This window comes from Phyllobates terribilis, unplaced genomic scaffold (assembly GCF_046119375.1).
Source record: "Phyllobates terribilis strain yellow unplaced genomic scaffold, ASM4611937v1 Scaffold_67__1_contigs__length_7525285, whole genome shotgun sequence".
Lineage (NCBI taxonomy): Eukaryota > Metazoa > Chordata > Amphibia > Anura > Dendrobatidae > Phyllobates > Phyllobates terribilis.
The window spans coordinates 1,114,260-1,140,695 of NW_027362827.1; positions in this window are offsets into that span (position 1 = coordinate 1,114,260).

Sequence of the window (26,436 nt, forward strand, 5' to 3'; positions counted from 1 at the left end):
CATGTGGGGACCCCATGACATGCTTCATGCACGTGGGGCCCCCATGACATGTGACACGTATTTATGGCCCTCATGACATGCTGCATGCATTTGGGGCTGCATGACATGCGGAATGCACGTGGGGCCCCATGACATGCGGAATGCACATGGGGCCCCCATGACATGCGGCATGCATTTGGGGCCCTCATGACATGAGGCATATAATTGGGCCCCCATGACATGCGGCATGCATTTGGGGTCCCATGACATGCGGCATGCATTTGGGCCCCCATGACATGCGGCATGCATGTGCAGCCCCTATGACATGTGGCATGCATTTGGGGCCCACATGATTAGATGCACGTATTTGGGGCCCCCATGACATGCGGCATGCATGTGGAGCCCCTATGACATGCGGCATGCATTTGGGGCCCCCATGATCAGTGGCACGTATTTGGGGCCCCCATGACATGCGGCATGAATTCGGGGCCCCATGACATGCGGAATGCACGTGGGGGCCCCATGACAAGCGGAATGCACGTGGGGCCTCCATGACATGCGGCATGCATTTGGTGCCCCATGACATGCGGAATGCACGTGGGGGCCCCATGACATGCGGAATGCACGTGGGGCCTCCATGACATGCGGCATGCATTTGGTGCCCCATGACATGCGGCATGCATTTGGTCCCCTCTTGATATGCGGCATGCACGTGGGGCCACCATGACATTCGGCATGCATTTGGGGCCCGTATGACACCCGGCATGCATGTGGGGACCCCATGACATGCTTCATGCACGTGGGCCCCCATGACATGCGACACGTTTTTATGGCCCTCATGACATGCTGCATGCATTTGGGGCCCCATGACATGCGGAATGCACGTGGGGGCCCCATGACATGCGGAAAGCACATGGGGCCCCCATGACATGCGGCATGCATTTGGGGCCCTCATGACATGAGGCATATAATTGGGGCCCCCATGACATGCGGCATGCATTTAGGGCCCCATGACATGCGGCATGCATTTGGGGCCCCATGATATGCAGAATGGTGGCCCCATGACATGCGGAATCCATATGGTGCCCCCATGACATGCGGCATGCATTTGGGGCCCCAATGACATGTGGCATGCATTTTGTCCCCGCATGATATGCGGCATGCACGTGGGGCCCCCTTGACATGGGCCATGCATTTGGGGCCCCCATGACACGAGGCATACATTTGGGGCCCCCATGACATGCGGCATGCATTTGGGGCCCCATGACATGCAGCATGCATTTGGGGCCCCATGACATGCATTATGCATTTGGGGCCCCATGACATGCAGAATGCAAGTGGTGGCCCATGATATGCGGAAAGCACGTGGGGCCCCCTTGACATGCGGCATGCATTTGGGCCCCCCATGATATGCGACACGTACTTGGGGCCACCATGACATGCGCCATGCGTTTGGGGCCCTCATGACATGCGGCATGCACGTGGGACCCCCATTACATGCGGCATGCATTTGGGGCCCCCATGATAAGCGGCACGTATGTGGGCCCCCCTTGACATGTGGCATGCATTCGGGGACCCCCATGACATGTGGCATGTACGTGGGCCCCCATGACATGCGGCACGTATTTGGATATCCCATTACATGCGGTATGCATTTGGGGCCCCCATGACAAGCGGCATGCATGTGGAGCCCCATGACATGCGCCATGCATTTGGGGCCCCATGTCATGACATGCGGCAAGTATTTATGGCCCTCATGACATGCGGCATACAATTGGGGCCCCCATGACATGTGGCATGCATTTGGGCCCTCCATGATATGCGACACGTACTTGGGGCCACCATGACATGCGCCATGCGTTTGGGGCCCTCATGACATGCAGCATGCACGTGGGACCCCCATTACATGCAGCATGCATTTGGGGCCCCCATGAAAAGCGGCACGTATGTGGGCCCCCCATGACATGTGGCATGCATTCGGGGACCCCCATGACATGTGGCATGTACGTGGGCCCCCATGACATGCGGCACGTATTTGGATATCCCATTACATGCGGTATGCATTTGGGGCCCCCATGACAAGCGTCATGCATGTGGAGCCCCATGACATGCGCCATGCATTTGGGGCCCCATGTCATGACATGCGGCAAGTATTTATGGCCCTCATGACATGCGGCATACATTTGGGGCCCCCATGACATGTGGCATGCATTTGTGGCCCCATGACATGCGGAATGCACGTGAGGGCCCCATGACATGCGGAATGCACGTGGGGCCTCCATGACATGCGGCATGCATTTGGTGCCCCCATGACATGCGGCATGCATTTGGTCCCCTCTTGATATGCGGCATGCACGTGGGGCCACCATGACATTCGGCATGCATTTGGGGCCCGTATGACACCCGGCATGCATGTGGGGACCCCATGACATGGTTCATGCACGTGGGGCCCCCATGACATGCGACACGTATTTAGGGCCCTCATGACATGCTGCATGCATTTGGGGCCGCATGACATGCGGCATGCATGTGCAGCCCCTATGACATGCGGCATGCATTTGGGGCCCCCATGATAAGCTGCACGTATTTGGGGCCCCCATGACATGCGGCATGCATGTGGAGCCCCTATGACATGCGGCATGCATTTGGGGCCCCCAAGATCAGTGGCATGTATTTGGGGCCCCAATGACATGCGGCATGCATTCGGGGCCCCATGACATGCGGAATGCACGTGGGGGCCCCATGACATGCGGAATGCACGTGGGGCCCTCTTGACATGCGGCATGCATTTGGGGCCCCCATGACATGCGTCACGCATTTGGGGCCCCCATGACATGCGGCATGCATATGGGGTCCCCATGACATGCGCCATGCATTTGGGACCCCATGTCATGACATGCGGCAACTATTTATGGCCCTCGTGACATGCGGCATACATTTGGGGCCCCCATGACATGTGGCATGCATTTGGGGCCCCATGACATGTGGAATGCACGTGGGGCCCCATGACATGCGGAATGCACGTGGGGCCTCCATGACATGCGGCATGCATTTGGGGCCCCCAAGATCAGTGGCATGTATTTGGGGCCCCCATGACATGCGGCATGCATTCGGGGCCCCATGACATGCGGAATGCACGTGGGGGCCCCATGACATGCGGAATGCACGTGGGGCCCTCTTGACATGCAGCATGCATTTGGGGCCCCCATGACATGCGTCATGCATTTGGGGCCCCATGACATGCGGTATGCATATGGGGTCCCCATGACATGCTGCATGCATGTGGAGACCCATGACATGCGCCATGCATTTGGGACCACATGTCATGACATGCGGCAAGTATTTATGGCCCTCATGACATGCGGCATACATTTGGGGCCCCCATGACATGTGGCATGCATTTGGGGCCCCATGACATGCGGAATGCACGTGGGGCCTCCATGACATGCGGCATGCATTTGGTGTCCCCATGACATACGGCATGCATTTGGTCCCCTCTTGATATGCGGCATGCACGTGGGACCACCATGACATTCGGCATGCATTTGGGGCCCGTATGACACCCGGCATGCATGTGGGGTCCCCATGACATGCTTCATGCACGTGGGCCCCCATGACATGCGACACGTATTTATGACCCTCATGACATGCTGCATTCATTTGGGGCCCCATGACATGCGGAATGCACATGAGGGCCCCATGACATGCGGCATGCATTTAGGGCCCCATGACATGCGGCATGCATTTGGGGCCCCATGACATGCAGAATGGTGGCCCCATGACATGCGGAATCCACATGGTGCCCCCATGACATGCGGCATGCATTTGGGGCCCCCATGACATGTGGCATGCATTTTGTCCCCGCTTGATATGCGGCATGCACTTGGGGCCCCCATGACATTCGGCATGCATTTGAGGCCCGTATGACACACCGCATGCATGTGGGGCCCCCTTGACATGGGCCATGCATTTGGGGCCCCCATGACACGAGGTGTACATTTGGGGCCCCATGACATGCATCATGCATTTGGGGCCCCATGACATGCAGAATGCACGTGGTGGCCCATGACATGCAGCATGCATTTGTGGCCCCCTTGACATGCGGCATGCATTTGGGGCCCCCAAGACATGCGGCATGCATGTGGGGCCCCCTTGACATGCGGCATGCATTTGGGGCCCCCATGATAAGCTGCACGTATGTGGGCCCCCCATGACATGTGGCATACATTCGGGGACCCCCATGACATGTGGCATGTACGTGGGCCCCCATGACATGCGGAACGTATTTGGGGATCCCATTACATGCGGTATGCATTTGGGGCCCCCATGACAAGCGGCATGCATGTGGAGCCCCATGATATGCGCCATGCATTTGGGGCCCCATGTCATGACATGCGGCAAGTATTTATGGCCCTCATGACATGCGGCATACATTTGGGGCCCCCATGACATGTGGCATGCATTTGGGGCCCCATGACATGAAGAATGCACGTGGGGGCCCCATGACATGCGGAATGCACGTGGGGCCTCCATGACATGCGGCATGCATTTGGTGCGCCCATGACATGCGGCATGCATTTGGTCCCCTCTTGATATGCGGCATGCACGTGGGGCCACCATGATATTCGGCATGCATTTAGGGCCCGTATGACACCCGGCATGCATGTGGGGACCCCATGACATGCTTCATGCACGTGGGGCCCCCATGACATGCGACACGTATTTATGGCCCCCATGACATGCGGCATGCATTTGGGGCCCGCATGACATGCGGCATGCATTTGGGGCCCCATGACATGCGACATGCATTTGGGGCCCCCATGACATGCGGTATGCACGTGGGGGCCCCATGACATGCGGAATGCAGGATGGGCCCCCTATGACATGTAGCATGCATTTGGGGCCCCCATGACATGCGGCATGCAGGTGGGGCCCCCTTGACATGCGGCATGCATTTGGGGCCCACATGATATGCGACACGTACTTGGGTCCCCCATGACATGCGCCATGCGTTTGGGGCCCTCATGACATGCGGCATGCACGTGGGGCCCCATGACATGCGTCATGCATTTGGGCCCCCATGACATGCGGCATGCATGTGCAGCCCCTATGACATTCGGCATGCATTTGGGGCCCCCATGATAAGCTGCACGTATTTGGGGCCCCCATGGCATGCGGCATGCATGTGGAGCCCCTATGACATGCGGCATGCATTTGGGGCCCCCATGATCAGTGGCACGTATTTGGGGCCCCCATGACATGCGGCATGCATTCGGGGCCCCATGACATGCGGAATGCACGTGGGGGCCCCATGACATGCGGAATGCACGTGGGGCCCTCTTGACATGCGGCATGCATTTGGGGCCCCAATGACAAGCGGCATACATTTGGGGCCCCCATGACATGCATCATGCATTTGGGGCCCCCACGACATGCGGCATGCATATGGGGTCCCCATGACATGCGGCATGCATGTGGAACCCCTATGACATGGGGCATGCATTTAGGGCCCCCATGATAAGCGGCATGTATTTGGGCCCCCCATGACATGTGGCATGCATTCGGGGACCCCCATGACATGCGGAACGTATTTGGGGATCCCATTACATGCGGTATACATTTGGGGCCCCCATGATATGCGTCATGCATTTGGGGCCCCCATGACATGCGGCATGCATTTGTGGCCACATGACATGCGGAATGCACGTGGGGGCCCCATGACATGCGGAATGCACGTGGGGCCTCCATGACATGCGGCATGCATTTGGTGCCCCCATGACATGCGGCATGCATTTGGTCCCCTCTTGATATGCGGCATGCACGTGGGGCCACCATGACATGCGGAATGCAGGTGGGGACCCCATGACATGCTTCATGCACGTGGGGGCCCCATAACACGCGACATGTATTTATGGCCCCCATGACATGCGGCATGCATTTGGGGCCCGCATGACATGCGGCATGCATGTGGGGCCCCCTTGACATGCGGCATGCATTTGGGGCCCCCATGATATGCGACACGTACTTGGGTCCCCCATGACATGCGCCATGCGTTTGGGGCCCTCATGACATGCGGCATGCACGTGGGGCCCCGATGACATGCGGCATGCATTTGGCCCCCCATGACATGCGGCATGCATGTGCAGCCCCTATGACATGCGGCATGCATTTGGGGTCCCCATGATCAGTGGCACGTATTTGGGGCCCCCATGACATGCGGAATGCACGTGGGGGCCCCATGACATGCGGAATGCACGTGGGGCCCTCTTGACATGTGGCATGCATTTGGGGCCCCAATGACAAGCGGCATACATTTGGGGCCCCCATGACATGCGTCATGCATTTGGGACCCCCACGACATGCGACATGCATATGGGGTCCCCATGACATGCGGCATGCATGTGGAACCCCTATGACATGGGGCATGCATTTAGGGCCCCCATGATAAGCGGCATGTATTTGCCCCTAATGACATCCGGCATGCACGTGGGGCCCCCATGACATGCGGCATGCATTTGGGGCCCCCTTGACAAGCGGCATGCATTTGGGGCCCCCATGACACGAGGCATACATTTGGGGCCCCCATGACATGCGGCATGCATTTGGGGCCCCATGACATGTAGCATGCATTTGGGGCCCCATGACTTGCATCATGCATTTGGGGCCCCATGACATGCAGAATGCACGTGGGGGCCCATGACCTGCAGAAAGCACGTGGGGCCCCCATGACATGCACCATGCGTTTGGGGCCCCCTTGACATGCGGCATGCATTTGGGGCCCACATGATATGCGACACGTACTTGGGTCCCCCATGACATGCGCCATGCGTTTGGGGCCCTCATGACATGCGGCATGCACGTGGGGCCCCATGACATGCGTCATGCATTTGGGCCCCCATGACATGCGGCATGCATGTGCAGCCCCTATGACATTCGGCATGCATTTGGGGCCCCCATGATAAGCTGCACGTATTTGGGGCCCCCATGACATGCGGCATGCATGTGGAGCCCCTATGACATGCGGCATGCATTTGGGGCCCCCATGATCAGTGGCACGTATTTGGGGCCCCCATGACATGCGGCATGCATTCGGGGCCCCATGACATGCGGAATGCACGTGGGGGCCCCATGACATGCGGAATGCACGTGGGGCCCTCTTGACATGCGGCATGCATTTGGGGCCCCAATGACAAGCGGCATACATTTGGGGCCCCCATGACATGCATCATGCATTTGGGGCCCCCACGACATGCGGCATGCATATGGGGTCCCCATGACATGCGGCATGCATGTGGAACCCCTATGACATGGGGCATGCATTTAGGGCCCCCATGATAAGCGGCATGTATTTGGGCCCCCCATGACATGTGGCATGCATTCGGGGACCCCCATGACATGCGGAACGTATTTGGGGATCCCATTACATGCGGTATACATTTGGGGCCCCCATGATATGCGTCATGCATTTGGGGCCCCCATGACATGCGGCATGCATTTGTGGCCACATGACATGCGGAATGCACGTTGGGGCCCCATGACATGCGGAATGCACGTGGGGCCTCCATGACATGCGGCATGCATTTGGTGCCCCCATGACATGCGGCATGCATTTGGTCCCCTCTTGATATGCGGCATGCACGTGGGGCCACCATGACATGCGGAATGCACGTGGGGACCCCATGACATGCTTCATGCACGTGGGGGCCCCATAACATGCGACATGTATTTATGGCCCCCATGACATGCGGCATGCATTTGGGGCCCGCATGACATGCGGCATGCATGTGGGGCCCCCTTGACATGCGGCATGCATTTGGGGCCCCCATGATATGCGACACGTACTTGGGTCCCCCATGACATGCGCCATGCGTTTGGGGCCCTCATGACATGCGGCATGCACGTGGGGCCCCGATGACATGCGGCATGCATTTGGCCCCCCATGACATGCGGCATGCATGTGCAGCCCCTATGACATGCGGCATGCATTTGGGGTCCCCATGATCAGTGGCACGTATTTGGGGCCCCCATGACATGCGGAATGCACGTGGGGGCCCCATGACATGCGGAATGCACGTGGGGCCCTCTTGACATGTGGCATGCATTTGGGGCCCCAATGACAAGCGGCATACATTTGGGGCCCCCATGACATGCGTCATGCATTTGGGACCCCCACGACATGCGACATGCATATGGGGTCCCCATGACATGCGGCATGCATGTGGAACCCCTATGACATGGGGCATGCATTTAGGGCCCCCATGATAAGCGGCACGTATTTGCCCCTAATGACATCCGGCATGCACGTGGGGCCCCCATGACATGCGGCATGCATTTGGGGCCCCCTTGACAAGCGGCATGCATTTGGGGCCCCCATGACACGAGGCATACATTTGGGGCCCCCATGACATGCGGCATGCATTTGGGGCCCCATGACATGTAGCATGCATTTGGGGCCCCATGACATGCATCATGCATTTGGGGCCCCATGACATGCAGAATGCACGTGGGGGCCCATGACCTGCAGAAAGCACGTGGGGCCCCCATGACATGCACCATGCGTTTGGGGTCCTCATGACATGCGGCATGCACGTGGGGCCCCCATGATATGCGGTATGCATTTGGGCCCCCATGACATGCGGCATGCATGTGCAGCCCCTATGACATGCAGCATGCATTTGGGGCCCCCATGATAAGCTGCACGTATTTGTGGCCCCCATGACATGCGGCATGCATGTGGAGCCCCTATGACATGCGGCATGCATTTGGGGCCCCCATGATAAGCGGCACGTATTTGGGGCCCCCATGACATGCGGCATGCATTCGGGGCCCCATGACATGCGGAATGCACGTGGGGCCCTCTTGACATGCGGCATGCATTTGGGGCCCCAATGACAAGCGGCATAAATTTGGGGCCCCCATGAGATGCGTCATGCATTTGGGGCCCCCATGACATGCGGCATGCATATGGGGTCCCCATGACATGCGGAATGCACGTGGGGCCCTCTTGACATGCGGCATGCATTTGGGGCCCCAATGACAAGCGGCATAAATTTGGGGCCCCCATGAGATGCGTCATGCATTTGGGGCCCCCATGACATGCGGCATGCATATGGGGTCCCCATGACATGCGGCATGCATGTGGAGCTCCATGACATGCGCCATGCATTTGGGGCCCCATGTCATGACATGCGGCAAGTATTTATGGCCCTCATGACATGCGGCATACATTTGGGTCCCCCATGATATGTGGCATGCATTTGGGGCCCCATGGCATGCGGAATGCACGTGGGGGCCCCATGACATGCGGAATGCACGTGGGGCCTCCATGACATGCGGCATGCATTTGGTGCCCCATGACATGCGGCATGCATTTGGTCCCCTCTTGATATGAGGCATGCACGTGGGGCCACCATGACATTCGTCATGCATTTGGGGCCCGTATGACACCCGGCATGCATGTGGGGACCCCATGACATGCTTCATGCACGTGGGGCCTCCATGACATGCGGCATGCATTTGGTGCCCCATGACATGCGGCATGCATTTGGTCCCCTCTTGATATGAGGCATGCACGTGGGGCCACCATGACATTCGTCATGCATTTGGGGCCCGTATGACACCCGGCATGCATGTGGGGACCCCATGACATGCGGAATGCACGTGGGGCCTCCAAGACATGCGGCATGCATTTGGGGCCCTCATGACATGAGGCATATAATTGGGGCCCCTCTTGATATGCGGCATGCACGAGGGACCACCATGACATTCGGCATGCATTTGGGGCCCGTATGACACCCGGCATGCATGTGGGGTCCCCATGACATGCTTCATGCACGTGGGCCCCCATGACATGCGACACGTATTTATGACCCTCATGACATGCTGCATGCATTTGGGGCCCCATGACATGCGGAATGCACGTGGGGGCCCCATGACATGCGGCATGCATTTAGGACCCCATGACATGCGGCATGCATTTGGGGCCCCATGACATGCAGAATGGTGGCCGCATGACATGCGGAATCCACATGGTGCCCCCATGACATGCGGCATGCATTTGGGGCCCCCATGACATGTGGCATGCATTTTGTCCCCGCATGATATGTGGCATGCACGTGGGGCCCCCATGACATTCGGCATGCATTTGAGGCCCGTATGACACCCGGCATGCATGTGGGGCCCCCTTGACATGGGCCATGCATTTGGGGCCCCCATGACACGAGGTGTACATTTGGGGCCCCATGACATGCATCATGCATTTGGGGCCCCATGACATGCAGAATGCACGTGGTGGCCCATGACATGCGGAAAGCACGTGGTGCCCCCATGACATGCAGCATGCATTTGTGGCCCCCTTGACATGCGGCATGCATTTGGGGCCCCCAAGACATCCGGCATGCATGTGGGGCCCCCTTGACATGCGGCATGCATTTGGGGCCCCCATGATAAGCTGCACGTATGTGGGTTCCCCATGACATGTGGCATGCATTCGGGGACCCCCATGACATGTGGCATGTACGTGGGCCCCCATGACATGCGGAACGTATTTGGGGATCCCATTACATGCGGTATGCATTTGGGGCCCCCATGATAAGCGGCATGCATGTGGAGCCCCATGATATGCGCCATGCATTTGGGGCCCCATGTCATGACATGCGGCAAGTATTTATGGCCCTCATGACATGCGGCATACATTTGGGGCCCCCATGACATGTGGCATGCATTTGGGGCCCCATGACATGCAGAATGCACGTGGGGGCCCCATGACATGCGGCATGCATTTGGGGCCCCAATGACAAGCGGCATACATTTGGGGCCCCCATGACATGCGTCATGCATTTGGGGCCCCCACGACATGCGACATGCATATGGGGTCCCCATGACATGCGGCATGCATGTGGAACCCCTATGACATGGGGCATGCATTTAGGGCCCCCATGATAAGCGGCACGTATTTGCCCCTAATTACATCCGGAATGCACGTGGGGCCCCCATGACATGCGGCATGCATTTGGGGCCCCCTTGACATGCGGCATGCATTTGGGGCCCCCATGACACGAGGCATACATTTGGGGCCCCCATGACATGCGGCATGCATTTGGGGCCCCATGACATGCAGAATGCACGTGGGGGCCCATGACCTGCAGAAAGCACGTGGGGCACCCATGACATGTGCCATGCGTTTGGGGCCCTCATGACATGCGGCATGCACGTGGGCCCCCCATGACATGCGGTATGCATTTGGGCCCCCATGACATGCGGCATGCATGTGCAGCCCCTATGACATGCGGCATGCATTTGGGGCCCCCATGTTAAGCTGCACGTATTTGGGGCCCCCATGACATGCGGCATGCATGTGGAGCCCCTATGACATGCGGCATGCATTTGGGGCCCCCATGATAAGCGGCACGTATTTGGGGCCCCCATGACATGCGGCATGCATTCGGGGCCCCATGACATGCGGAATGCACGTGGGGCCCTCTTGACATGCGGCATGCATTTGGGGCCCCAATGACAAGCGGCATAAATTTGGGGCCCCCATGACATGCGTCATGCATTTGGGGCCCCCATGACATGCGGCGTGCATATGGGGTCCCCATGACATGCGGCATGCATGTGGAGCTCCATGACATGCGCCATGCATTTGGGGCCCCATGTCATGACATGCGGCAAGTATTTATGGCCCTCATGACATGCGGCATACATTTGGGGCCCCCATGATATGTGGCATGCATTTGGGGCCCCATGGCATGCGGAATGCACGTGGAGGCCCCATGACATGCGGAATGCACGTGGGGCCTCCATGACATGCGGCACGCATTTGGTGCCCCATGACATGCGGCATGCATTTGGTCCCCTCTTGATATGCGGCATGCACATGGGGCCACCATGATATTCGGCATGCATTTAGGGCCCGTATGACACCCGGCATGCATGTGGGGACCCCATGACATGCTTCATGCACGTGGGGCCCCCATGACATGCGACACGTATTTATTGCCCTCATGACATGCTGCATGCATTTGGGGCCCCATGACATGCGGAATGCACGTGGGGGCCCCATGACATGCGGAATGCACATGGGGCCCCCATGACATGCGGCATGCATTTGGGGCCCTCATGACATGAGGCATATAATTGGGGCCCCCATGACATGCGGCATGCATTTGGGGCCCCATGACATGAGGCATGCATTTGGGGCCCCATGACATGCAGAATGCACGTGGTGGCCCCATGATATGCGGAATCCACATGGTGCCCCCATGACATGCGGCATGCATTTGGGGCCCCCATGACATGTGGCATGCATTTGGTCCCCCCATGATATGCTGCATGCACGTGGGGCCCCCATGACATTCGGCATACATTTGGGGCCCGTTTGACACCCGGCATGCATGTGGGGACCCCATGACATGCGGCATGCATTTGGGGCCCCAAGACATGCGGAATGCACGTGGGGCCCCCATGACATGTGGCATGCGTTTGGGGCCCTCATGACATGCGGCATGCACGTGGGGCCCCCATTACATGCGGCATGCATTTGGGGCCCCATGACATGCGGAATGCACGTGGGGCCCCCTTGACATGGGCCATGCATTTGGGGCCCCCATGACATGAGGCATACTTTTGGGGCCCCCATGACATGCGGCATGCATTTGGGGCCCCATGACATGCAGCATGCATTTGGGGCCCCATGACATGCATCATGCATTTGGGGCCCCATGACATGCAGAATGCAAGTGGTGGCCCATGACATGCGGAAAGCACGTGGGGCCCCCATGACATGCGGCATGCATTTGTGGCCCCCTTGACATGCGGCATGCATGTGGGGCCCCCTTGACATGCGGCATGCATTTGGGCTCCCATGATTTTCGACACGTACTTGGGGCCACCATGACATGCGCCATGCGTTTGGGGCCCTCATGACATGCGGTATGCACGTGGGACCCCCATTACATGCGGCATGCATTTGGGGCCCCATGACATGCGGAATGCACGTGGGGCCCTCTTGACATGCGGCATGCATTTGGGGCCCCAATGACAAGCGGCATACATTTGGGGACCCCATGACATGCGGCATGCATATGGGGTCCCCATGACATGCGGCATGCATGTGGAGCCCCATGACATGCACCATGCATTTGGGGCCCCATGTCATGACATGCGGCAAGTATTTATGGCCCTCATGACATGCGGCATACATTTGGGGCCCCCATGACATGTGGCATGCATTTGGGGCCCCATGACATGCAGAATGCACGTGGGGGCCCCATGACATGCGGAATGCACGTGGGGCCTCCATGACATGCGGCATGCATTTGGTGCCCCCATGACATGCGGCATGCATTTGGTCCCCTCTTGATATGCGGCATGCACGTGGGGCCACCGTGATATTCAGCATGCATTTGGGGCCCGTATGACACCCGGCATGCATGTGGGGACCCCATGACATGCTTCATGCACGTGGGGCCCCCATGACATGCGACACGTATTTATGGCCCCCATGACATGCGGCATGCATTTGGGGCCCGCATGACATGCGGTATGCACGTGGGGGCCCCATGACATGCGGAATGCACGAGGGGCCCCCTATGACATGTAGCATGCATTTGGGGCCCCCATGACATGCGGCATGCATGTGGGGCCCCCTTGACATGCGGCATGCATTTGGGGCCCCCATGATATGCGACACGTACTTGGGTCCCCCATGACATGCGCCATGCTTTTGGGGCCCTCATGACATGCGGCATGCACGTGAGTCCCCATGACATGCATCATGCATTTGGGCCCCCATGACATGCGGCATGCATGTGCAGCCCCTATGACATGCGGCATGCATTTGGGGCCCCCATGATAAGCTGCACGTATTTGGGGCCCCCATGACATGCGGCATGCATGTGGAGCCCCTATGACATGCGGCATGCATTTGGGGCCCCCATGATCAGTGGCACGTATTTGGGGCCCCCATGACATGTGGAATGCATTCGGGGCCCCATGACATGTGGAATGCACGTGGGGGCCCCATGTCATGCGGAATGCAAGTGGGGCCCTCTTGACATGCGGCATGCATTTGGGGCCCCAATGACAAGCGGCATACATTTGGGGCCCCCATGACATGCATCATGCATTTGGGGCCCCCACGACATGCGGCATGCATATGGGGTCCCCATGACATGCGGCATGCATGTGGAACCCCTATGACATGGGGCATGCATTTAGGGCCCCCATGATAAGCGGCACGTATTTGGGCCCCCCATGACATGTGGCATGCATTCGGGGACCCCCATGACATGCGGCACGTATTTGGGGATCCCATTACATGCGGTATACATTTGGGGCCCCCATGATATGCGTCATGCATTTGGGGCCCCCATGACATGCGGCATGCATATGGGGCCCCCAAGACATACGGCATGCAGGTGGAGCCCCATGACATGCGCCATGCATGTGGTGCCCCATGTCATGCGGCACGTGTTTGGGGCCCCAAAGACATGCGGCATGCATTTGTGGCCCCATGACATGCGGAATGCATGTGGGGGCCCCATGACATGCGGAATGCAAGTGGGGCCTCCATGACATGCGGCATGCATTTGGTGCCCCCATGACATGCGGCATGCATTTTGTCCCCTCTTGATATGCGGCATGCACGTGGGGCCACCATGATATTCGGCATTCATTTAGGGCCCGTATGACACCCGGCATGCATGTGGGGACCCCATGACATGCATCATGCACGTGGGGCCCCCATGACATGCGACACGTATTTATGGCCCCATGACATGCGGCATGCATTTGGGGCCCGTATGACATGCGGCATGCATGTGGGGCCCCCTTGACATGCGGCATGCATTTGGGGCCCCCATGATATGCGACACGTACTTGGGTCCCCCATGACATGCGCCATGCGTTTGGGGCCGTCATGACATGCAGCATGCACGTGGGGCCCCCATGACATGCTGCATGCCTTTGGGCCCCCATGACATGCGGCATGCATGTGCAGCCCCTATGACATGCGGCATGCATTTGGGGTCCCCATGATCAGTGGCACGTATTTGGGGCCCCCATGACATGCGGCATACATTTGGGGCCCCCATGACATGCGTCATGCATTTGGGGCCCCCACGACATGCGACATGCATATGGGGTCCCCATGACATGCGGCATGCATGTGGAACCCCTATGACATGGGGCATGCATTTAGGGCCCCCATGATAAGCGGCACGTATTTGCCCCTAATGACATCCGGCATGCACGTGGGGCCCCCATGACATGCGGCATGCATTTGGGGCCCCCTTGACATGCGGCATGCATTTGGGGCCCCCATGACACGAGGCATACATTTGGGGCCCCCATGACATGCGGCATGCATTTGGGGCCCCATGACATGCAGAATGCACGTGGGGGCCCATGACCTGCAGAAAGCAAGTGGGGCACCCATGACATGCGCCATGCGTTTGGGGCCCTCATGACATGCGGCATGCACGTGGGCCCCCCATGACATGCGGTATGCATTTGGGCCCCCATGACATGCGGCATGCATGTGGAGCCCCTATGACATGCGGCATGCATTTGGGGCCCCCATGATAAGCGGCACGTATTTGGGGCCCCCATGACATGCGGCATGCATTCGGGGCCCCATGACATGCGGAATGCACGTGGGGCCCTCTTGACATGCGGCATGCATTTGGGGCCCCAATAACAAGCGGCATAAATTTGGGGCCCCCATGACATGCGTCATGCATTTGGGGCCCCCATGACATGCGGCGTGCATATGGGGTCCCCATGACATGCGGCATGCATGTGGAGCTCCATGACATGTGCCATGCATTTGGGGCCCCATGTCATGACATGCGGCAAGTATTTATGGCCCTCATGACATGCGGCATACATTTGGGGCCCCCATGATATGTGGCATGCATTTGTGGCCCCATGGCATGCGGAATGCACGTGGAGGCCCCATGACATGCGGAATGCACGTGGGGCCTCCATGACATGCGGCACGCATTTGGTGCCCCATGACATGCGGCATGCATTTGGTCCCCTCTTGATATGCGGCATGCACGTGGGGCCACCATGACATTCGTCATGCATTTGGGGCCCGTATGACACCCGGCATGCATGTGGGGACCCCATGATATGCTTCATGCACGTGGGGCCCCCATGACATGCGACACGTATTTATGGCCCCCATGACATGCGGCATGCATTTGGGGCCCGCATGACATGCGGCATGCATGTGGGGCCCCCTTGACATGCGGCATGCATTTGGGGCCCCCATGATATGCGACACGTACTTGGGTCCCCCATGACATGCGCCATGCGTTTGGGGCCCTCATGACATGCGGCATGCACGTGGGGCCCCGATGACATGCGGCATGCATGTGCAGCCCCTATGACATGCGGCATGCATTTGGGGTCCCCATGATCAGTGGCACGTATTTGGGGCCCCCATGACATGCGGCATGCATTCGGGGCCCCATGACATGCGGAATGCACGTGGGGGCCCCATGACATGCGGAATGCACGTGGGGCCCTCTTGACATGCGGCATGCATTTGTTACCCCAATGACAAGCGGCATACATTTGGGGCCCCCATGACATGCGTCATGCATTTGGGGCCCCCACGACATGCGACATGCATATGGGGTCCCCATGACATGCGGCATGCATGTGGAACCCCTATGACATGGGGCATGCATTTAGGGCCCCCATGATAAGCGGCACGTATTTGCCCCTAATGACATCCGGCATGCACGTGGGGCCCCCATGACATGCGGCATGCATTTGGGGCCCCCTTGACATGCGGCATGCATTAGGGGCCCCCATGACACGAGGCATACATTTGGGGCCCCCATGACATGCGGCATGCATTTGGGGCCCCATGACCTGCAGAAAGCACGTGGGGCACCCATGACATGCGCCATGCGTTTGGGGCCCTCATGACATGCGGCATGCACGTGGGCCCCCCATGACATGCGGTATGCATTTGGGACCCCATGACATGCGGCATGCATGTGCAGCCCCTATGACATGCGGCATGCATTTGGGGCCCCCATGTTAAGCTGCACGTATTTGGGGCCCCCATGACATGCGGCATGCATGTGGAGCCCCTATGACATGCGGCATGCATTTGGGGCCCCCATGATCAGCGGCACGTATTTGGGGCCCCCATGACATGCGGCATGCATTCGGGGCCCCATGACATGCGGAATGCACATGGGGCCCTCTTGACATGCGGCATGCATTTGGGGCCCCAATGACAAGCGGCATAAATTTGGGGCCCCCATGACATGCGTCATGCATTTGGGGCCCCCATGACATGCGGCATGCATATGGGGTCCCCATGACATGTGGCATGCATGTGGAGCTCCATGACATGCGCCATCATTTGGGGCCCCATGTCATGACATGCGGCAAGTATTTATGGCCCTCATGACATGCGGCATACATTTGGGGCCCCCATGATATGTGGCATGCATTTGGGGCCCCATGGCATGCGGAATGCACGTGGAGGCCCCATGACATGCGGAATGCACGTGGGGCCTCCATGACATGCGGCACGCATTTGGTGCCCCATGACATGCGGCATGCATTTGGTCCCCTCTTGATATGCGGCATGCACGTGGGGCCAACATGACATTCGTCATGCATTTGGGGCCCGTATGACACCCGGCATGCATGTGGGGACCCCATGACATGCTTCATGCACGTGGGGCCCCCATGACATGCGACACGTATTTATTGCCCTCATGACATGCTGCATGCATTTGGGGCCCCATGACATGCGGAATGCACGTGGGGGCCCCATGACATGCGGAATGCACATGGGGCCCCCATGACATGCGGCATGCATTTGGGACCCTCATGACATGAGGCATATAATTGGGGCCCCCATGACATGCGGCATGCATTTGGGGTCCCATGACATGAGGCATGCATTTGGGGCCCCATGACATGCAGAATGCACGTGGTGGCCCCATGATATGCGGAATCCACATGGTGCCCCCATGACATGCGGCATGCATTTGGGGCCCCCATGACATGTGGCATGCATTTGGTCCCCCCATGATATGCTGCATGCACGTGGGGCCCCCATGACATTCGGCATACATTTGGGGCCATTTGACACCCGGCATGCATGTGGGGACCCCATGACATGCGGCATGCATTTGGGGCCCCAAGACATGCGGAATGCACGTGGGGCCCCCATGACATGCGGCATGCGTTTGGGGCCCTCATGACATGCGGCATGCACGTGGGGCCCCCATTACATGCGGCATGCATTTGGGGCCCCCATGCCATGCGGCATGCATGTGGAACCCCTATGACATGCGGCATGCATTTGGGGCCCCCATGATAAGCGGCACGTATTTGGGCCCCCCATGACATGTGGCATGCCTTTAGGGCCCCATGATATGCAGAATGGTGGCCCCATGACATGCGGAATCCACATGGTGCCCCCATGACATGCGGCATGCATTTGGGGCCCCAATGACATGTGGCATGCATTTTGTCCCCGCATGATATGCGGCATGCATGTGGGGCCCCCATGAAATTCCGCATGCATTTGAGGCCCGTATGAAACCCGGAATGCATGTGGGGACCCCATGACATGCGGCATGCATTTGGGGCCCCATGACATGCGGAATGCACGTGGGGCCCCCTTAACATGGGCCATGCATTTGGGGCCCCCATGACATGAGGCATACTTTTGGGGCCCCCATGACATGCAGCATGCATTTGGGGCCCCATGACATGCAGCATGCATTTGGGGCCCCATGACATGCATCATGCATTTGGGGCCCCATGACATGCAGAATGCAAGTGGTGGCCCATGACATGCGGAAAGCACGTGGGGCCCCCATGACATGCAGCATGCATTTGTGGCCCCCTTGACATGCGGCATGCATGTGGGGCCCCCTTGACATGCGGCATGCATTTGGGCCCCCATGATTTTCGACACGTACTTGGGGCCACCATGACATGCGCCATGCGTTTGGGGCCCTCATGACATGCGGTATGCACGTGGGACCACCATTACATGCGGCATGCATTTGGGGCCCCATGACATGCGGAATGCACGTGGGGCCCTCTTGACATGCGGCATGCATTTGGGGCCCCAATGACAAGCGGCATACATTTGGGGACCCCATGACATGCGGCATGCATATGGGGTCCCCATGACATGCGGCATGCATGTGGAGCCCCATGACATGCACCATTCATTTGGGGCCCCATGTCATGACATGCGGCAAGTATTTATGGCCCTCATGACATGCGGCATACATTTGGGGCCCCCATGACATGTGGCATGCATTTGGGGCCCCATGACATGCAGAATGCACGTGGGGGCCCCATGACATGCGGAATGCACGTGGGGCCTCCATGACATGCGGCATGCATTTGGTGCCCCCATGACATGCGGCATGCATTTGGTCCCCTCTTGATATGCGGCATGCACGTGGGGCCACCGTGATATTCAGCATGCATTTAGGGCCCGTATCACACCCGGCATGCATGTGGGGACCCCATGACATGCTTCATGCACGTGGGGCCCCCATGACATGCGACACGTATTTATGGCCCCCATGACATGCGGCATGCATTTGGGGCCCGCATGACATGCGGTATGCACGTGGGGGCCCCATGACATGCGGAATGCACGAGGGGCCCCCTATGACATGTAGCATGCATTTGGGGCCCCCATGACATGCGGCATGCATGTGGGGCCCCCATGACATGCGGCATGCATTTGGGGCCCCCATGATATGCGACACGTACTTGGGTCCCCCATGACATGCGCCATGCTTTTGGGGCCCTCATGACATGCGGCATGCACGTGAGTCCCCATGACATGCATCATGCATTTGGGCCCCCATGACATGCGGCATGCATGTGCAGCCCCTATGACATGCGGCATGCATTTGGGGCCCCCATGATAAGCTGCACGTATTTGGGACCCCCATGACATGCGGCATGCATGTGGAGCCCCTATGACATGCGGCATGTATTTGGGGCCCCCATGATCAGTGGCACGTATTTGGGGCCCCCATGACATGTGGAATGCATTCGGGGCCCCATGACATGTGGAATGCACGTGGGGGCCCCATGTCATGCGGAATGCAAGTGGGGCCCTCTTGACATGCGGCATGCATTTGGGGCCCCAATGACAAGCGGCATACATTTGGGGCCCCCATGACATGCATCATGCATTTGGGGCCCCCACGACATGCGGCATGCATATGGGGTCCCCATGACATGCGGCATGCATGTGGAACCCCTATGACATGGGGCATGCATTTAGGGCCCCCATGATAAGCGGCACGTATTTGGGCCCCCCATGACATGTGGCATGCATTCGGGGACCCCCATGACATGCGGCACGTATTTGGGGATCCCATTACATGCGGTATACATTTGGGGCCCCCATGATATGCGTCATGCATTTGGGGCCCCCATGACATGCGGCATGCATATGGGGCCCCCAAGACATACGGCATGCAGGTGGAGCCCCATGACATGCGCCATGCATGTGGTGCCCCATGTCATGCGGCACGTGTTTGGGGCCCCAAAGACATGCGGCATGCATTTGTGGCCCCATGACATGCGGAATGCATGTGGGGGCCCCATGACATGCGGAATGCAAGTGGGGCCTCCATGACATGCGGCATGCATTTGGTGCCCCCATGACATGCGGCATGCATTTTGTCCCCTCTTGATATGCGGCATGCACGTGGGGCCACCATGATATTCGGCATTCATTTAGGGCCCGTATGACACCCGGCATGCATGTGGGGACCCCATGACATGCATCATGCACGTGGGGCCCCCATGACATGCGACACGTATTTATGGCCCCATGACATGCGGCATGCATTTGGGGCCCGTATGACATGCGGCATGCATGTGGGGCCCCCTTGACATGCGGCATGCATTTGGGGCCCCCATGATATGCGACACGTACTTGGGTCCCCCATGACATGCGCCATGCGTTTGGGGCCGTCATGACATGCAGCATGCACGTGGGGCCCCCATGACATGCTGCATGCATTTGGGCCCCCATGACATGCGGCATGCATGTGCAGCCCCTATGACATGCGGCATGCATTTGGGGTCCCCATGATCAGTGGCACGTATTTGGGGCCCCCATGACATGCGGCATGCATTCGGGGCCCCATGACATGCGGAATGCACGTGGGGGCCCCATGACATGCGGAATGCACGTGGTGCCCTCTTGACATGCGTCATGCATTTGGGGCCCTCACGACATGCGACATGCATATGGGGTCCCCAATGACATGCGGCATGCATGTGGAACCCCTATGACATGGTGCATGCATTTAGGGCCCCCATGATAAGCGGCACGTATTTGGGCCCCCCATGACATGTGGCATGCATTCGGGGACCCCCATGACATGCGGCACGTATTTGGGGATCCCATTACATGCGGTATACATTTGGGGCCCCCATGATATGCGTCATGCATTTGGGGCCCCCATGACATGCGGCATGCATATGGGGCCCCCAAGACATGCGGCATGCAGGTGGAGCCCCATGACATGCGCCATGCATGTGGTGCCCCATGTCATGCGGCACGTGTTTGGGGCCCCAAAGACATGCGGCATGCATGTGGGGCCCCAATGACATGCGGCACGTATTTGGGGGCCCCATGACATGCGGTATGCATTTGGGGTCCCCATGACATGCGGTATGCATGTGGGGCCCCCATGACATGCGACACGTATTGTGGGCGCCCATGACATGCGCCATGCATTTGGGCCCCTAATGACATCCGGCATGCACGTGGGGCCCCCATGACATGCGGCATGCATTTGGGGCCCCCTTGATATGCGGCATGCATTTGGGGCCCCCATTACATGAGGCATACATTTGGGGCCCCCATGACATGCGGCATGCATTTGGGGCCCCATGACATGCATCATGCATTTGGGGCCCCATGACATGCAGAATGCACGTGGGGGCCCATGACATGCAGAAAGCACGTGGGGCCCCCATTACATGCGCCATGCGTTTGGGGCCCTCATGACATGCGGCATGCACGTGGGGCCCCATGACATGCGGCATGCATTTGGGCCCCCATGACATGCGGCATGCATGTGCAGCCCCTATGACATGCGGCATGCATTTGGGGCCCCCATGATAAGCTGCACGTATTTGGGGCCCCCATGACATGCGGCATGCATGTGGAGCCCCATGACATGCGGAATGCACGTGGGGCCCTCTTGACATGCGGCATGCATTTGGGGCCCCCATGACATGCGTCATGCATTTGGGGCCCCCATGACATGCGGCATGCATATGGGGTCCCCATGACATGCGGCATGCATGTGGAGCTCATTGACATGCGCCATGTATTTGGGGCCCCATGTCATGACATGCAGCAAGTATTTATGGCCCTCATGACATGCGGCATACATTTGGGGCCCCCATGATATGTGGCATGCATTTGGGGCCCCATGGCATGCGGAATGCACGTGGGGGCCCCATGACATGCGGAATGCACGTGGGGCCTCCTTGACATGTGGCATGCATTTGGTGCCCCATGACATGCGGCATGCATTTGGTCCCCTCTTGATATGCGGCATGCACGTGGGGCCACCATGACATTCGTCATGCATTTGGGGCCCATATGACACCCGGCATGCATGTGGGGACCCCATGACATGCTTCATGCACGTGGGGCCCCCATGACATGCGACACGTATTTATTGCCCTCATGACATGCTGCATGCATTTGGAGCCCCATGACATGCGGAATGCACGTGGGGGCCCCATGACATGCGGAATGCACATGGGGCCCCCATGACATGCGGCATTCAATTGGGGCCCCCATGACATGCGGCATGCATTTGGGGCCCCATGACATGCGGCATGCATTTGGGGCCCCATGACATGCAGAATGCACGTGGTGGCCGTATGATATGCGGAATCCACATGGTGCCCCCATGACATGCGGCATTCATTTGGGGCCCCCATGACATGTGGCATGCATTTGGTACCCCCATGATATGCTGCATGCACGTGGGGCCCCCATGACATTCGGCATACATTTGGGGCCCGTTTGACACCCGGCATGCATGTGGGGACCCCATGACATGCGGCATGCATTTGGGGCCCCAAGACATGGGGAATGCACGTGGGGACCCCATGACATGCGGCATGCGTTTGGGGCCCTCATGACATGCGGCATGCACGTGGGGCCCCCATTACATGCGGCATGCATTTGGGGCCACCATGACATGCGGCATGTATGTGGAACCCCTATGACATGCGGCATGCATTTGGGGCCCCCATGATAAGCGGCACGTATTTGGGCCCCCCTTGACATGTGGCATGCATTTGGGGCCCCATGATATGCAGAATGGTGGCCCCATGACATGCGGAATCCACATGGTGCCCCCATGACATGCGGCATGCATTTGGGGCCCCAATGACATGTGGCATGCATTTTGTCCCCGCATGATATGCGGCATGCATGTGGGGCCCCCATGACATTCGGCATGCATTTGAGGCCCGTATGACACCCGGCATGCATGTGGGGACCCCATGACAAGCGGCATGCATTTGGGGCCCCATGACATGCGGAATGCACGTGGGGCCCCCTTGACATGGGCCATGCATTTGGGGCCCCCATGACATGAGGCATACATTTGGGGGCCCCATGACATGCGGCATACATTTGGGGCCCCATGACATGCAGCATGCATTTAGGGCCCCATGACATGCATCATGCATTTGGGGCCCCATGACATGCAGAATGCAAGTGGTGGCCCATGACATGCGGAAAGCACGTGGGGCCCCCATGACATGCGGCATGCATTTGTGGCCCCCTTGACATGTGGCATGCATGTGGGGCCCCCTTGACATGCGGCATGCATTTGGGCCCCCCATGATTTGCGACACGTACTTGGGGCCACAATGACATGTGCAATGCGTTTGGGGCCCTCATGACATGCGGTATGCACGTGGGACCCCCATTACATGCGGCATGCATTTGGGGCCCCATGACATGCGGAATGCACGTGGGGGCCCCATGACATGCGTAATGCACGTGGGGCCCTCTTGACATGCGGCATGCAATTGGGGCCCAATGACATGCAGAATGCATGTGGGGGCCCCATGACATGCGGAATGAACGTGGGGCCTCCATGACATGCGGCATGCATTTGGTGCCCCCATGACATGCATTTGGTCCAGTCTTGATATGCGGCATGCACGTGGGGCTACCATGATATTCGGCATGCATTTAGGGCCCGTATGACACCCGGCATGCATGTGGGGACCCCATGACATGCTTCATGCACGTGGGGCCCCCATGACATGCGACACGTATTTATGGCCCCCATGACATGCGGCATGCATTTGGGGCCCGCATGACATGCGGCATGCATTCGGGGCCCCATGACATGCGGAATGCACGTGGGGGCCCCATGACATGCGGAATGCACGTGGGGCCCTCTTGACATGCGGCATGCATTTGGGGCCCCAATGACAAGCGGCATACATTTGGGGCCCCCATGACATGCATCATGCATTTGGGGCCCCCACGACATGCGGCATGCATATGTGGTCCCCATGACATGCGGCATGCATGTGGAACCCCTATGACATGGGGCATGCATTTAGGGCCCCCATGATAAGCGGCACGTATTTGGGCCCCCCATGACATGTGGCATGCATTTGGGGATCCCATTACATGCGGTATACATTTGGGGCCCCCATGATATGCGTCATGCATTTGGGGCCCCCATGACATGCGGCATGCATATGGGGCCCCCAAGACATGTGGCATGCAGGTGGAGCCCCATGACATGCGCCATGCATGTGGTGCCCCATGTCATGCGGCACGTGTTTGGGGCCCCAAAGACATGCGGCATGCATTTGTGGCCCCATGACATGCGGAATGCATGTGGGGGCCCCATGACATGCGGAATGCACGTGGGGCCTCCATGACATGCGGCATGCATTTGGTGCCCCCATGACATGCGGCATGCATTTTGTCCCCTCTTGATATGCGGCATGCACGTGGGGCCACCATGATATTCGGCATGCATTTAGGGCCCGTATGACACCCGGCATGCATGTGGGGACCCCATGACATGCTTCATGCACGTGGGGCCCCCATGACATGCGACACGTATTTATGGCCCCCATGACATGCGGCATGCATTTGGGGCCCGCATGACATGCGGCATGCATGTGGGGCCCCCTTGACATGCGGCATGCATTTGGGGCCCCCATGATATGCGACACGTACTTGGGTCCCCCATTACATACGCCATGCGTTAAGGGCCCTCATGACATGCGGCATGCACGTGGGGCCCCCATGACATGCGGCATGCATGTGGGCCCCATGACATGCGGCATGCATGTGCAGCCCCTATGACATTCGGCATGCATTTGGGGCCCCCATGATCAGTGGCACGTATTTGGGGCCCCATGACATGCGGAATGCACGTGGGGGCCCCATGACATGCGGAATGCACGTGGGGCCCTCTTGACATGCGGCATGCATTTGGGGCCCCAATGACAAGCGGCATACATTTGGGGCCCCCATGACATGCGTCATGCATTTGGGGCCCCCACGACATGCGACATGCATATGGGGTCACCATGACATGCGGCATGCATGTGGAACCCCTATGACATGGGTCATGCATTTAGGGCCCCCATGATAAGCGGCACGTATTTGGGCCCCCCATGACATGTGGCATGCATTCGGGGACCCCCATGACATGCGGCACGTATTTGGGGATCCCATTACATGCGGTATACATTTGGGGCCCCCATGATATGCGTCATGCATTTGGGGCCCCCATGACATGCGGCATGCATATGGGGCCCCCAAGACATGCGGCATGCAGGTGGAGCCCCATGACATGCGCCATGCATGTGGTGCCCCATGTCATGCGGCACGTGTTTGGGTCCCCAAAGACATGCGGCATGCATGTGGGGCCCCAATGACATGCAGCACGTATTTGGGGCCCCCATGACATGCGGTATGCATTTGGGGTCCCCATGACATGCGGTATGCATGTGGGGCCCCCATGACATGCGACACGTATTGTGGGTGCCCATGACATGCGCCATGCATTTGGGCCCCTAATGACATCCGGCATGCACGTGGGGCCCCCATGACATGCGGCATGCATTTGGGGCCCCCTTGACATGCGGCATGCATTTGGGGCCCCCATGACACGAGGCCATACATTTGGGGCCCCCATGACATGCGGCATGCATTTGGGGCCCCATGACATGCAGCATGCATTTGGGGCCCCATGACATGCATCATGCATTTGGGGCCCCATGACATGCAGAATGCACGTGGGGGCCCATGACATGCAGAAAGCACGTGGGTCCCCCATTACATGCGCCATGCGTTTGGGGCCCTCATGACATGCGGCATGCACGTGGGGCCCCATGACATGCGGCATG